The sequence below is a fragment of the Danio rerio genome, chromosome 23 (assembly GCF_049306965.1).
Source record: "Danio rerio strain Tuebingen ecotype United States chromosome 23, GRCz12tu, whole genome shotgun sequence".
NCBI classification, from domain to species: domain Eukaryota; kingdom Metazoa; phylum Chordata; class Actinopteri; order Cypriniformes; family Danionidae; genus Danio; species Danio rerio.
Window position 1 is genome coordinate 41,495,874 of NC_133198.1, and position 13,902 is coordinate 41,509,775.

General features: G+C 34.8%; 1 long non-coding RNA gene across 1 annotated transcript in view; it reads right to left on the reverse strand.

Annotated features, from left to right (window-relative positions):
• LOC137489144 (uncharacterized) overlaps positions 1-13,851 on the reverse strand; it is a 34,329-nt gene extending 20,478 nt beyond the window's left edge. Inside the window, exon 1 of the long non-coding RNA XR_011008504.2 lies at positions 13,626-13,851. This is a non-coding gene — a long non-coding RNA (uncharacterized lncRNA). The remainder of the gene's footprint in view (positions 1-13,625) is intronic.
• Positions 13,852-13,902: the final 51 nt, after the last annotated feature.

Consider the following 13,902-nt stretch of genomic DNA (forward strand, 5'->3'; position numbering starts at 1 on the left):
TGACTTTTTTTTAGAACTCTAAGCTTACAGCTAAAAAAATTACAAATTTTCCCCTCAGAATTTTGAGTTTATGTTGGCTTGTTATTGCACCGACATGTCATTGTATCAGCGTATCATTGCTACGGGTGTCCTGAGTTGAAATCCCTGCTCATGGATCATTCCCAATCCTGTCCTCCCTCTCTCTCCCGTTTAACTTTTTGTCATTTTATTGTCTTGTAAAATAAAGGCAAAATGTTAAATCTTAAAAATATTAATTTTACACTTCCCAAAATTCTGACTTTTCATTTCCCTTAAACTTCAGCACTTTCATCTTACAAATGTGACATTTTTTCCTCAAGATTTTGAGTTTACATCAACTATTTCTGACTTAAATAGAATTCTGAGTTAACATCTTAAAAATCTGCCTTTTTTTCTCAGAATTTTGAGTTAACATCAAATATTTCCGACTTTCCCAGAATTATGTGTTATATTTAATAACAAATTGACATTTTTTCAAAATCAAGTTTGCATGCAATACTTCTCTTGCAGAATGTACATCTCATGAATCTGACTTTTTTTAGTTGACATTCAATAATTCCAGCTTTCTATTATTACGAGTTTTATCTCACAACCTTTTTTTTTCAAAATAAAGTTGTTGTTTTTTACATCCCACAAATCTGGCATTTTTCTCCGAACTTTGAGTTCACATGCAGTATAATAATTTTCTTGCAGAATAAGTTTACATCTCACACATCTGACCTTTTCCACAAAATTGACACAACAGGAATCTGACTTTTTTTCTCGGTTTTTAGTTTACATTCAATAATTCTGACTTTCTATTATGAGTTTGTCTCATGTCTCACAAATCTTTTTTTATCAAAATACTGAAATTACATCTTACAAATCTGACATTTTTCTCAGAATGTTGAGTTTACATCAAAAATTTCGAATTTTCGTCGAATTCTGAGATTATATCTAAAAAAAATCTTAAATTTTTTCTCAGAATTTTGAGTTTACATCCAATAATTCTGACTTTCTGTTATTATGAGTTCATCTTGCAATTCATTCTTAGTCACTTTACTCATCAGGAGTCAGCACAGTGGAATGAACCACCAACTTATCCAGCATATGTAATGTAATGTGTATTTATATAGCGCATTTATTGTGTATGGCCGTACACCCAAAGCGCTTTACAATCTTGAGAGGCGTCTCTCCACACCACCACCAGTGTGCAGCATCCACTTGGATGATGCGACGGCAGCCACAGCTTGCCGCACACCAGCTATTGGTGAAGTGGAGAGACATGATAGACCCAGTTCGGTGGAAGGGGATGATTGGGAGGCCATGATCGTTAGGGCCGATAGAGGGACATTGGCCAGGACACCGGGGTTACACCCCTGCTCTTTCATGAGAAGTGCCATGGGATTTTTAATGACCACAGAGAGTCAAGACCTCGGTTTAACGTCTCATCCGAAAGACGGCGCCCACTGACAGTATAGTGTCCCCTTCACTTTTACTGGGGCATTAGGACTCACACAGACCCCAGGTTGAGCGCCCCCTGCTCACTAACACCACTTCCAACAGCAACGTAGTGTTCCTTAGTGGTCTCCCATCCAGGTACTGACCAGGCTCAGCCCTGCTTAGCTTCAGTGAGTAACCGCTCTTGGGCTGCAGGGTGATATGGCTGTGGCTTTAAACAGTGGATGTCCTTCCAGCTGCAACCCAGTACTTGTAAACATCGATACACGCTCACACTACAGCCAATTTAGTTTATTCAATTCACCTATAGCGCATGTCTTTGGACTGTGGGGTAACCGGAACACCCAGAGGAAACCTTAAAAATTCTCATATTTATTATGATTCATATTTATCTTATAATTTTGCCCAATTTTATTGAATTCTGATTGAATTTCCTCAGAGTTTATTCTCAGTGCACATCTGCATCATTATTATGGTTTGTGATGATTTTTAAAACAACATCTTCATCAATATCATTGTATTCATTGTACATGTCGTTTCAGATCATGATAGCGGCACTGGCTTCCAATATCATCTAGTTTGACGTTCAATATTTACCCCTGGCAAACATGTTTGCGACGCTGTGAATTTTGAAAGCATCTTATAGGAAAGGAGATGACATCAGACCTTTGCTAATATCTCCCCCTTAAGGTCTGAGTTCACACTGTGCAAATGATATCATCGAAAAGTGTGATCATCATATAAGTAAGTGATAATGTACAGTCAGATGCTCATTATCACAAAGATGAACCCTGACACATCCTCACTAGAGTTCATTTTCTGATAATGATGACTTTATCATGATCACATTTACATGGCTGCTTTATACACTTTAAAATGCTTCAATAGGAACAATTTTGTCAAATAAATTCTTCTTTTTATAGACATTTACATTAAAGTCTGTGTGAAATCTAAATTTACAATGTTTATCTTGCTAGCTCACTTTTTAAATCTTGAGATGAACAATCCATCTGTGGAAGTTAATCCACTAAAAAAGTATTTTGCATGTGTATCAGTGAAAATTTGTGTTTCAATTTTAGCAATCAATTCGATTTCATGTTGACGAGGAAGTCAACTTGACGTAAGATTGAAATTGTACCCCCAACGTCGTGGGGACGTTGCATTTTGCTTGGAAATGAAAATCAGGTTGAAGTCAGAACCCAATGTCAGGCCGACATCAATGTCCAACGTCCAACCTAAAATCAACTAAATATCAACATCTAATGTTGTTACAGCTTGACATTGTGTGGATGTTACCACCATAATGTCAATCAAACGTTGGATTTTGGATGCCATACCTGATAAATAAATGTCAGTGTTTAACATCAATATGACGTTGGTTTTAGATGTTGCCTTAATGTTGGATTTCGGTCACTTGCCAACACAACCTAAAATCAACCAAATAACAATGTCATTATTGGATGCCAAATTAACGTCCTTAGGCGCTGGCTAGACATTGAATTTTGGTCACCTGACGTCACGACTTAAATCTAACGTAATATTAACGTCTTATAGAAGTGTCTTGAAAAATATCTAGTAAAATATTATTTACTGTCATCAGGGCAAAGATAAAATGAAACAGTTATAAGAGATTAATTGTTAAAACTATTATGTTTATAAATGTGTTGAAAAAAATCTGCTCTCCATTCAACAGAAATTGGGGAAAAAATTAAACTGGGCGGCTAATAATTCAGGGGGGCTAATGATTCTGACTTCCACTGTATATATTGTTGATTTATTGATGTTGACTTCCAAATATGAAAGAGATGATAAAGATAATGATATACATATACAGTATGGCATGACATAAAGTTGACAGGGTTCTTTTGTCTTTGCCATGATGACAGTGCATAATATTTTACTAGTTATTTTACGCTAAAATAAACTTTTCAAGATACAAGAGCTGCGTCCCAAATGGCACACTACACACTATGCACTCATGCACTATGTACTTATGCACTTACACACTCAGCAGGATAGTATATGTTTGTAGTGTCGTGACAAATGTCACACAAATTTGTGAAAATTCAAACCGTTTCCCTGATGACGTTTGACGGTTGCCAAATCAGTGAAATAAACAACCGAATTATCAAATAATACCTGCCGTGAGTATTGCCGCATTCACCATCGGGAGGCGCTATAATCACTCTCGAAGGAGAATTTTGCTTTCACCATCCAAAATAAATAAAGTTATCCAACATGTGCGCCCGATAGCTCCGCCCCTTCCGCTACGTAAGCAAACCTGCGGTCGTTGAGTGCGTGAAGTGTCCATCATTACACACTTCATTTTAGCGGCTGAATGAGTGCATCATCCGGGTAATTAAAGTGCATTTAATGTTTTTAGAGTTTTCAGTGTGAACTCGCTTTTTACACTATTTATACTACAAAATGGCGTAGAATAGTGCATAAGTATGCGATTTGGGACGCAGCTTAGTATTCAGCTTAAAGTGACATTTAAAGGCTTAACTAGGTTAATTAGGCAAGTTATGCCGAGTTTAGACTGCATGATTTTCAAACTAGTCGTGTCACAGATGTTTTCACACTGCATGACTATCTGGGCTAGCGTTTCGTCGCTGCTTTGTTTACACTGCAAGATGGTTCAGCGACATGGACATTCACATTGCATGACTTTACTATAGGTAGAATCGCCGACAACTTCGTCCAAACTATGTCTCACAGCCAAAAACATGTAGTATATCTTTTGTTATTAACTACATAATGAGAAAGAAGCCTTTAATGGGGTAGAACATGTACATGTTTGCTCACCTGGGTTTAAAGGGAATTAGCCATTTCTCCTCAACTTAAGTTGATAATAAACTTTCTGTATGAAACGTCAAACCTCCACTAGTTTTTCCTCCATTTCGTGGGTCCAAATAAACCGAAAATGAGCGCTTTTAACTTCTCGCCCAGCCTCCCGCTGGCCTGCAGCAGGTATACACACACGCACACACAAGTGAAAGCTGCTCTCTCATTGGCTGTAGGCGATGGCTGATGTTATTTTCAGTCAAAACTCAATTCACACGGCATGATTTGAATCGCCGACAGCTCCAGATATTTAGCACGCCAAACATCTCGCAGGCATCGGCGACTCATCGGCGATTCTCTCAGATCGCGTCTTTGATCGTTCATACTGTGTGATTGTCACTCACGTGCACGAGCAGCGATTTGCCTGTGATTTCAGGCATTTGTCGGCGATTTCTCAAAACCTGTCGGCGAGCCAAAATCGGGGCTAAAATCACGCAGTCTGAACTAGGCATTAGGGTCATTATGCAAGTCCTTAGACAACTTTGGTTTGTTCTGTAGACGATGGGAAAATGCAGCTAATAAAATTGACTTTAAAAGTGTTTTAAAAGTAAAAAAAAAAAACAGCTTTTACTCCAGCCAAATAAAAAACTTTCCCGCAGAAGAAAAAAAAAAAATTATAGAAAATATTGCGAAAATGTCCATGCTCTGTTAAACACTACCTCGGAAATGTTTGAAAAAGAATACAAATTTTACATTAGGGCTAATAAATTTGTCCTCGAGAGTATATTGAAAAACATACATATACAACAAGCATCCACATACATACATAACAACAGATGTACATGTAGTGTAGCACTGTGCACTTGGCAAAGCATTGTCAGAATTATCATGAGTTTGATCATCAGACATTAACTGAGCTCCTGAACGCTCTTTTTAAAGGCTCTGTTTTGTAAACTTTCCCTCGTCCTGCTGTGTAATACTTTCTATTAATGGAAATCAGCGAATGGTAGACTTAAAGGGATAGTTCACCCAAAAAATGAAATTCTGTCAAAATTTACTTTTACTTTCTTTCTTCTGTAGAACACAAAAGTAGATATTATGAAGAATGCTGATAGCACTCAGGGTGGCATGGTGGCTCAGTGGTTAGCACTATTGCCTTACAGCAAGAAGGTCACTGGTTCGAGTCCTGGCTGGACCAGTTGGCACTTATGACTAAATTGTCCATAGTGTATGTGTTTGAGTGTGTATGGATGTTTTCTAGTACTGGGTTGCGGCTAGAAGAACATCCGCTGTGTAAAACATATGCTGGAATAGTTGACGGTTCATTCCAATGTAGCGACCTCTGAAATAGAGATTAAGCTGAGGGAAAATGAATGAATGATATAGCACTCATTGGCTTCCATACACTGTAAAACCCAATAAGTTAAGGTAACTCAAACCATTTGAGGAAACCGATTGCAACAAACCATTTATGTTCAAAAACTAATCCTAATGAGTACTGTGAACTTAATCCACTTGAGTAAATTAAGCAAATTGAGCACAGTAAAACCCGATAAATGAAAAGCAATTAAACCAACTGGGTACTGTAAAACCCAATAAGATAAGGCAACTCAAACCGTTTGAGGAAACTGACAGCTACAAACCATTTGAGTTCAAAAACCAATCCTGAGTACTGTGACCTTACTCTATTTAAGCTGAAGTAATGAGGTATTTAACTCATTACCATTAATACTGAGTTCAAAATTCTTTCCAAATGAGTAGAATTAACTTTTAGTACATTTTGAGTTAACTACACTCATTTCATTTAAGTTGACTGTTAGGTCTTACAGTGTACGTATTTAGTTTCTATATACTATGGAAGTCAATTGGTGCCAGCAACCATAATCATTTGAAAAACTCTTCTTTTGTGTTCAACAGAAGAAAAAAAATACTCATAAAGATTTAAAATGACATAAGAGAGAATTATATATGGGGTAATTTCACTTTTGGGTGAACTATCTTTTTAACTCGTGTGTAATGTTCAAACTGACTACCCTTTCGTTATGTTGGGGGCTGTTTTAGCCCCATTGACTTCCATTATAACCACATTTTTTATTACAATAACCATACGCCATATAATAAGTCTTTATTGTTGGTGGTTTTCCCTGTTGGGAGAAGGTAAAGTTTGTAATTCTTACTGTTTATCATCAGTTGGCTCCATTAACTCTTTAGACAGGCCGGTGCAAAAACGTTTCTGGCTTTTATGTGAAGATTATAGTGTGTGTTTACATATGTTTACTATGTCTTGAGAGCTGAGCTGCTAATTTTGATTTTTTCAGTCGCATCAAAGTAAGTGTGCAAAGGTCTCTCTCTCTCTCTCACACACACATATAAACATACAATATTCTCCATATGAAAGCCAGAAACTAGGCTATTTTGCAGTGCAAGTGATAATTGACAGTGAAAATGACAAATTTTACCTCTTCCCAACAGAAAAAACCACCAACAATCAAAAATGCATATGTGGTGTCGTGCCTTTGCAATCAAAACATGTCGCTATAATGGAACTCAATGGGGCAAAAACAGCCCCCAGCATAATGAAAGTGGTCAATTTGCCCACAGTGTATTGCTGAGTGTGCGACGGTAGTGCTGTCGCCTCACAGCAAGAAGGTCGCTGGTTCGAGCCTCGGCTGCGTCAGTTGGCGTTTCTGTGTGGAGTTTGCATGTTATCCCTGCGTTCACCTGGGTTTCCTTCGGTTGCTCCGGTTTCCCCCACAGTCCAAACACATGCGCTATAGGTGAATTGGGTAGGCTAAATTGTCTGTAGTGTATGAGTGTGAATGAGTGTGTATGGATGTTTTCCAGAGATGGGTTGCAGCTGGAAGAGCATCCGCTGCGTAAAACATGTGCTGGATAAGTTGGTGGTTCCTTCCGTCCGGATTAATAAAGGAACTAAGCCCATGAAAATGAATGAATGAATGAATGAATGAATGAATGAATGTATTTTTAAGTTTTTGGAACATTTCAAAGCATTTTTCCAAAATATGCATCAAAATAAGATTTGACACCAAAAGTCATTACATTTGTTGAAACACAGAGAAAGTTGTGGCTAAATAAAGACTCAAAATCAGCCCAGATTGGATGAAAACATCCCCAGCAGAACACAAGGGTTAACAACTGGGTTCGAGACGTCAGTTAGCGTGCGGTAAACATTTAATCGAACAGGGCTTCTGGAGATGTTTGGACAATTACTGCTGCTGAACAGAGACTGGTGTGGATTTGTTGACTGTGTGGCCCTGCTGACAGCTGTGGGCTGCAACTGAGAGCCTCTCTCTCAGAGAAATGATTGCAATAGAGCATTGGCCTGTAAGCCAGCATTCAGAGCACAGATGAATGGGAACCATACAGCATTGCACTGCCTGGACTCTCTTCAATGGAATTACTGTAGCTACAAGAGAATGGGAGGTTTGACTTTGGAAACAGAAATTAATAGTTCCTGCCAAAGAAATCTTTTTATGATGCTAAAGTTTTTTTTATTTTGTGCCAATAATCAATCACTCATTATTCTGGTTTATGTGTTGATTGTTTATATAGAAAATTATTAATGTTTATGTACAGTAGTTGTGATTTACTCAAACCCATAATTACAAAGCGAACATTTCAAGTGGTTTATTAATTTCTTTCCATATGTGTTTGTAAATAAAATGTATAGATGTAAAAATGTAGATTAAAAAAGAAATGAAAATAAAGAAACCACTTAAAATTTTTTCTCTGGATTCAAGATTTGAACCGTACATAGAGCTGACTTTTTCCAGTCCAAAAGCTGTCCAAAAACGGTCAAAATATTAGATTATTCATTCATTCATTTTCTTTTCGGCTTAGTCCCTTTATTAATCTGAAGTCACCACAGCGGAATGAACCACCAACTTATCCAGCACATGTTTTACGCAGCGGATGCCCTTTCAGCTGCAACCCATCCCTGTGAAACACTCATACACTCTCATTCACACACAAACACTACTGACAACTTTAGTTTACCCAATTCACCTGTACCGCATGTCTTTGGACTGAGGGGGAAACCAGAGCATCTGGAGAAAACCCGTGCGAACAAAACTGAAATTAACCTAGTTACTTTAACTGTTATAATGTTTAACCATACAGCAACCAACATGAGCAGTCATAGAACCACAGCATAACCTGATCCCAACAAAACACTGCCCCCCTCTCAAAAATTAAAAATTAGTAGCCCCCCTGTTTATTTTTCCCCCAATTTCTGTTCAACGGAGAGCAGATTTTTTTCAACACATTTCTAAAAATAATAATTTTAATAACTCATATCTAATAACTGAATTAATCTTTACTATGATGACAGTACATAATATTTGAATATAGATTTTTCTAGACACTTCTATACAGCTTAAAGTGACATTTAAAGGCTTAACTAGGTTAATTAGGTTAACTAGGCAGATTAGGGTAATTAGGCAAGTTATTGTATAACGATGGTTTGTTCAGTAGATTATAGAAAAACAATATAGCTTAAAGGGGATAATCATTTTGACCTTAAAATGGCTTTTAAGAAATTAAAAACTTTTATTCTAGCCGAAATAAAACAAATAAGACTTTCTCCAGAAGAAAAAATATTATCAGACATACTGTGAAAATATCCTTGCTCTGATAAACATCATTTAGGAAATATTTAAAAAAGAAGATAAAAATCAAAGGGGGGGCTAATAATTCTGACTTCAACTCTATGTATATATATATATATATATGTATGTATGTATGTATGTATATATATATATATATATATATATATATATATATATATATATATATATATATATATATATATATATATATATATATATATATATATATATATATATACATACACACACACACACACACACACACACACATACATATATATATATATATATATATATATATATACAAAAAAAAATTTCACCACTACAAAATCAGTCATTTTTATAGCAAAATAAATCACAAAAATTTTTTGAAAATCTAGAGTAAAAAGTCCAGAGCTTATCATTCTTATTGACACAATTGTTGTCGCGATTTTATAAAATATTGTTTATCTGCCCAGTCCTAGACTGAAATAGCCTTTATTTAAATTTTTTTCTGAAAACACATTAACACGTATTTAAAAAAAAATCCTTTCTAAACAACGTAATAGATTACTGACTTTAATCACTTCTTTATTAAGTAACCTACCTTTGTAAGGTATGCTCTATGATAAGTCTACTGTAAAAGACAATTATTAGTATCCATATTTTGTGATTACACAAAATACAGTGTTTTTCATTTATTTACGGTTGTAAATAGCATTGTGAGATCTTGATCTCTGCTCTATCAACTTTTGATGTTGAAAATTCAACTTTAAAGTTTAACAAAGTGTCTTTTGTTGACATTTTAGAAGTTTGAAATAATATAATGTATAAGAAATAATATAGAGAGAAATAAGTCTGCAGTATCTGCCATTTTATTACAAGGGTTTTGTACCATAATATAAAAAACAACACATACAATAAATCACTTTACACTATCAAAAGTCACTTTTTTGTAACTTTTTAAGGTTAAATGTTGTTGTTGGAAGAAAGATTAATGTCCTATAATGCAATTAAAACGCATAAATTTATAGTGAAAATAAAAATATAAATCACAGAATACAGAAAACTGCTAATTTATGGATATTTTGAACAGTGTACACTATATAAATGTTATAACCGCACTTCTTTAGTAACGTATATATGTTCTATATGCCTGATATTATGCCACCTCTTACAGTATCAAATAGCATATCATAATGTTTCCATTATAGATACAATACTTAACCAATAAGTGTCTTTTTGGGGCTCTTTGGGCAAAATAATAAACTAACATGGCATTTAAGTCCAAACAGAAGAACAATGCAAAAGCAAAGGGCCTTAGGGAGATTCCCAAGAGCTGCATCTTCCTTTCCATGAGGTCTGGGTGTGGAAATGTGGGGGATGGGGGAAGTTGCCGCTTCATTCACATGCATAATATCCAACTTAAAAGAAGAAGACTTTGACTGGTGCATAAAGACAACCAGCTTTTCAAAATAAGTACAGAACACATAGAAGCTATTGTGTTGAGTTCGGTTTAAGCCACTTTTTATGTTTCCAAAGTCACATTTTCCATAAAAAAAGTGCCATTAATGCCTTAAACTGACTTCTGTGGGTCTTTATGTTTGAGCGATTTTAAAAACAAAGTTTTCTCGAACAAATGATTGCTCAATTTAGCAGTTTTCCGTCCCTAGCCTGAGGGCGTTTAAAGCACTTCTCGCTCCTATTCCAGTAACATTCAGCATGGTTTCTGTCTCAATAAATGCATTCTGCCTTAGTAAGCGTTAAGAGTCATGATGACTGTTAGTGTGTCTACAGTACAACACAGATATTTTGAGATACATCTACTTGAATGAATGATTGATTGTTCTGCAAAAGCCTTTATAGGTCAAAGTGCATGCATTTTACTTGCTTATTTGAATACATATTATGTAAAACAATGTTCATATGTGTATATGTAAATAAAAAAAGAACTATATATTGGCTATAAATATGCTGTATAATAAATCTGAATGGAAGTAACAGTAACAAACCTTAATCTATAGCCTTTACATTCATGTGTTTTCTTGTTTGAGTCCTTTACCCTTCCCCCACCCGACTGTGTGTGTGTGTGTGTGAGTTGAGGGAAGCAGTGCAGGGGACGTGATAGGTATCTGCTCTCTCAAATAACAGACAAATTTCCTGCAGTTTGGTGCAGTTGCAGAATAGTTACGATTCAGTGCTTATCTGTGCTCGCCAAATAAATGATGAATGGAAAACTTTTAGGGAAAGAAATGAAGCAACTTTGTCTATTGTGGACTGTAGAAGTTAGTTGGATGAGAACATTTGGACTTTATATGCAAATTATCAGGACATATTGGGTGTGGGGCTCTATGTATGAACTGGAGTATGTAGATTTCTATTCTCATCTGTCAAGCTGTAATTTTGGAATTATAAGAGCATTTTTAATCATGTGTAAATAAAAAAAATAGTAGATAAATACACAAAAAAATAGCAAGTAAAGGTCTTCAACTATCTTATTTCAGAGATCTGAAAAGTAATTTCCTCCACAGAATACAGAGTGTATTCTGTGGTGGAAATTACTTTTCAGATCTCTGAAATAAAGTAAAGTCCTATGGGTGGAAATGTTTGTGATTTTTATTAAAGATATTGTGATGTACAGACATTGTTTAAAATGTGGGTCATGAGACAACTTTAGTCTGAAGAGTGTCTTAAAATGGTAAAAATTAACTTTTTTTAATGTTCGCCATAACAGCTGAAAACTCCCATTTACAAAAGTAAACTTGATTGGATGAAGATTTATTTTATTTTATTTGAAGATGAGATAGGACTAATGTCAGGATTGTATCAATTGAGAACACAAATTTTTAAGCTAATATGAAATAATAAGTACATTTTTGGGAAACATTCTTCACATTGACGTTTGACTGTAGAAGTTAGTTAGATAAAAATATTAGGACTTTCTATGCAAATTATCAGGATGGCATTGGGTGTGGGGCTTATATATAAATATATATATATATATATATATATATATATATATATATATATATATATATATATATATATATATATGAACGAGTATGTAGATTTCTAGTCTTATCTGGGTACATGAATTGTTTTTACATTGGAAATAATTACTGTCAAGCTGTAATTTTGCTAGGTTGTGGAATTCTTAGAACATATTTAATCATGTGTAAATTATTAAGTAAATGTAAAAAATGTGAAATACAATATGAAGTTAGCAAGTAAAGGTCTACAACTACTTTATTTCAGAGATTTGAAAAGTAATTTCCATCGCAGAATACATGCATTATGATATTAGGTGGAAATGTTTGTGATTATTTAAATAAAGATGTTGTGGTGTATAGACATTGTTTAACATTTAGGTTACAGACTAAAATCAAGTGTTTTAAAATGGTAATTCCTTTCTAATGTGTGCCTTTAATGGCTGAAAACTCCCATTGAATTAATATGTATTTTATTTGAAGGACTAATGGGAATATTATATTGATTGAGAACATACAAGTTAAAGCTAATATGAAATAAAAGTACAATTTTGGGAAACATTCACATTGACTTCAGACTGTATAAGTTTAAATGTGGCAAGACGAGAACATTTGGACTTGATGTGTAAATTATCAGGATGATGGCATCTTGGGTTTGGGGCTCTATATGTATATGAACTGGGAGTATGTAGATTTCTATTCTCATTTGGGTACACGATATATTTTACAGTGGAAATTAATGTCAAGCTGTAATTTTGGATTTATTTGAGCATATTTAATCATATGTAAATGACAAAATAGAAGATAAATACAAAACATTAGCAAGTAAATGTCTACAATTAAGTTATTTCAGATATTTGAAAAGTAATTTCCACCACAGAATACAAGCATAATGTAATTAGTTAGATATGTTTGTGATTATTTTCAAATAAAGATATTGTGATGTATAGACATTGATTAAAATGTAGGTCCTGAGACAACTTTAGTCTGAAGAATTTCCCCTCTAATGTTCACCATAACAGTTGAAAACTCTCATTTACACACGTTAACTTGACTGGATTAGGATTTATTTTATTTGAAGATGTGAAAGGACTAATGTCAGCATTGTATTGATGGAAAACACATATTGAAGCTAATGCAAAATAAAAAGTACATTTTTGGGAAACATTCTTCACAATGACTGTGGACTACAATTTAGTTAGATAAGAACATTTGGACTTATATGCAAATGATCAGGATGATGCCATCTTGGGTGTGGGGCTCTATATGAACTGGGAGTATGTAGATTTCTATTCTCATTTGGTTACATGATATGTTTTTACAGTGGAAATTACTGTCAAGCTGTAATTTTGCTTGGTTGTGGAATTGTGTAAAGTGACGAAATAGTAGATAAATACAAGAATACAGTATGAATATAGCAAGTCAGAGTCTACAACTAATTTATTTGTGAGATTTGAAAAAGTAATTTCCATCACAGAATACATGCATAATTTAAGTGGAAATGTTTGTGATTTTTTTAAAGAAACATATTATGTATTGCTATTGTTTAACTTTTAGGTTTTAGACTAAAATGAAGAGTGTTTTAAAATGGCATTTCCTTTGTAAAGCCTTTAACAGATGAAAACTCCTACTTACAAATGTAAACTTAATTGGATTAATAGTTATTTTACTTGAAGGACTAATTAGTAGATTATATCGAATGAGAACATACAAGTTGAAGCTAATACGAGATAAAAGGTACATTTTGGGGAAACTCTTCACATTGACGTGATACATACGGGTAACTTACCAGCTGAACCTCGCGGTTGAAGAAAGGACATTTGTTTACAATGCGGCCAAAAATGAATACTAATGCTTACTGTTAACTTCCTTCCCATTCTTGCTAGCATAAGTCATTCACATACGTCAGAATCTCTGCATAACTCTTATAACCTGGCTCATAATAACCTATAACCGTAAACCGCAGTTCAACTGTAATAATCTTGATGAAGAATAGTTCAGCGGGTCACGTGATCAGAGGTGCGCGACGTTCCACAGAACGGTCTGTTGCGTGGACGCGCTTGCCT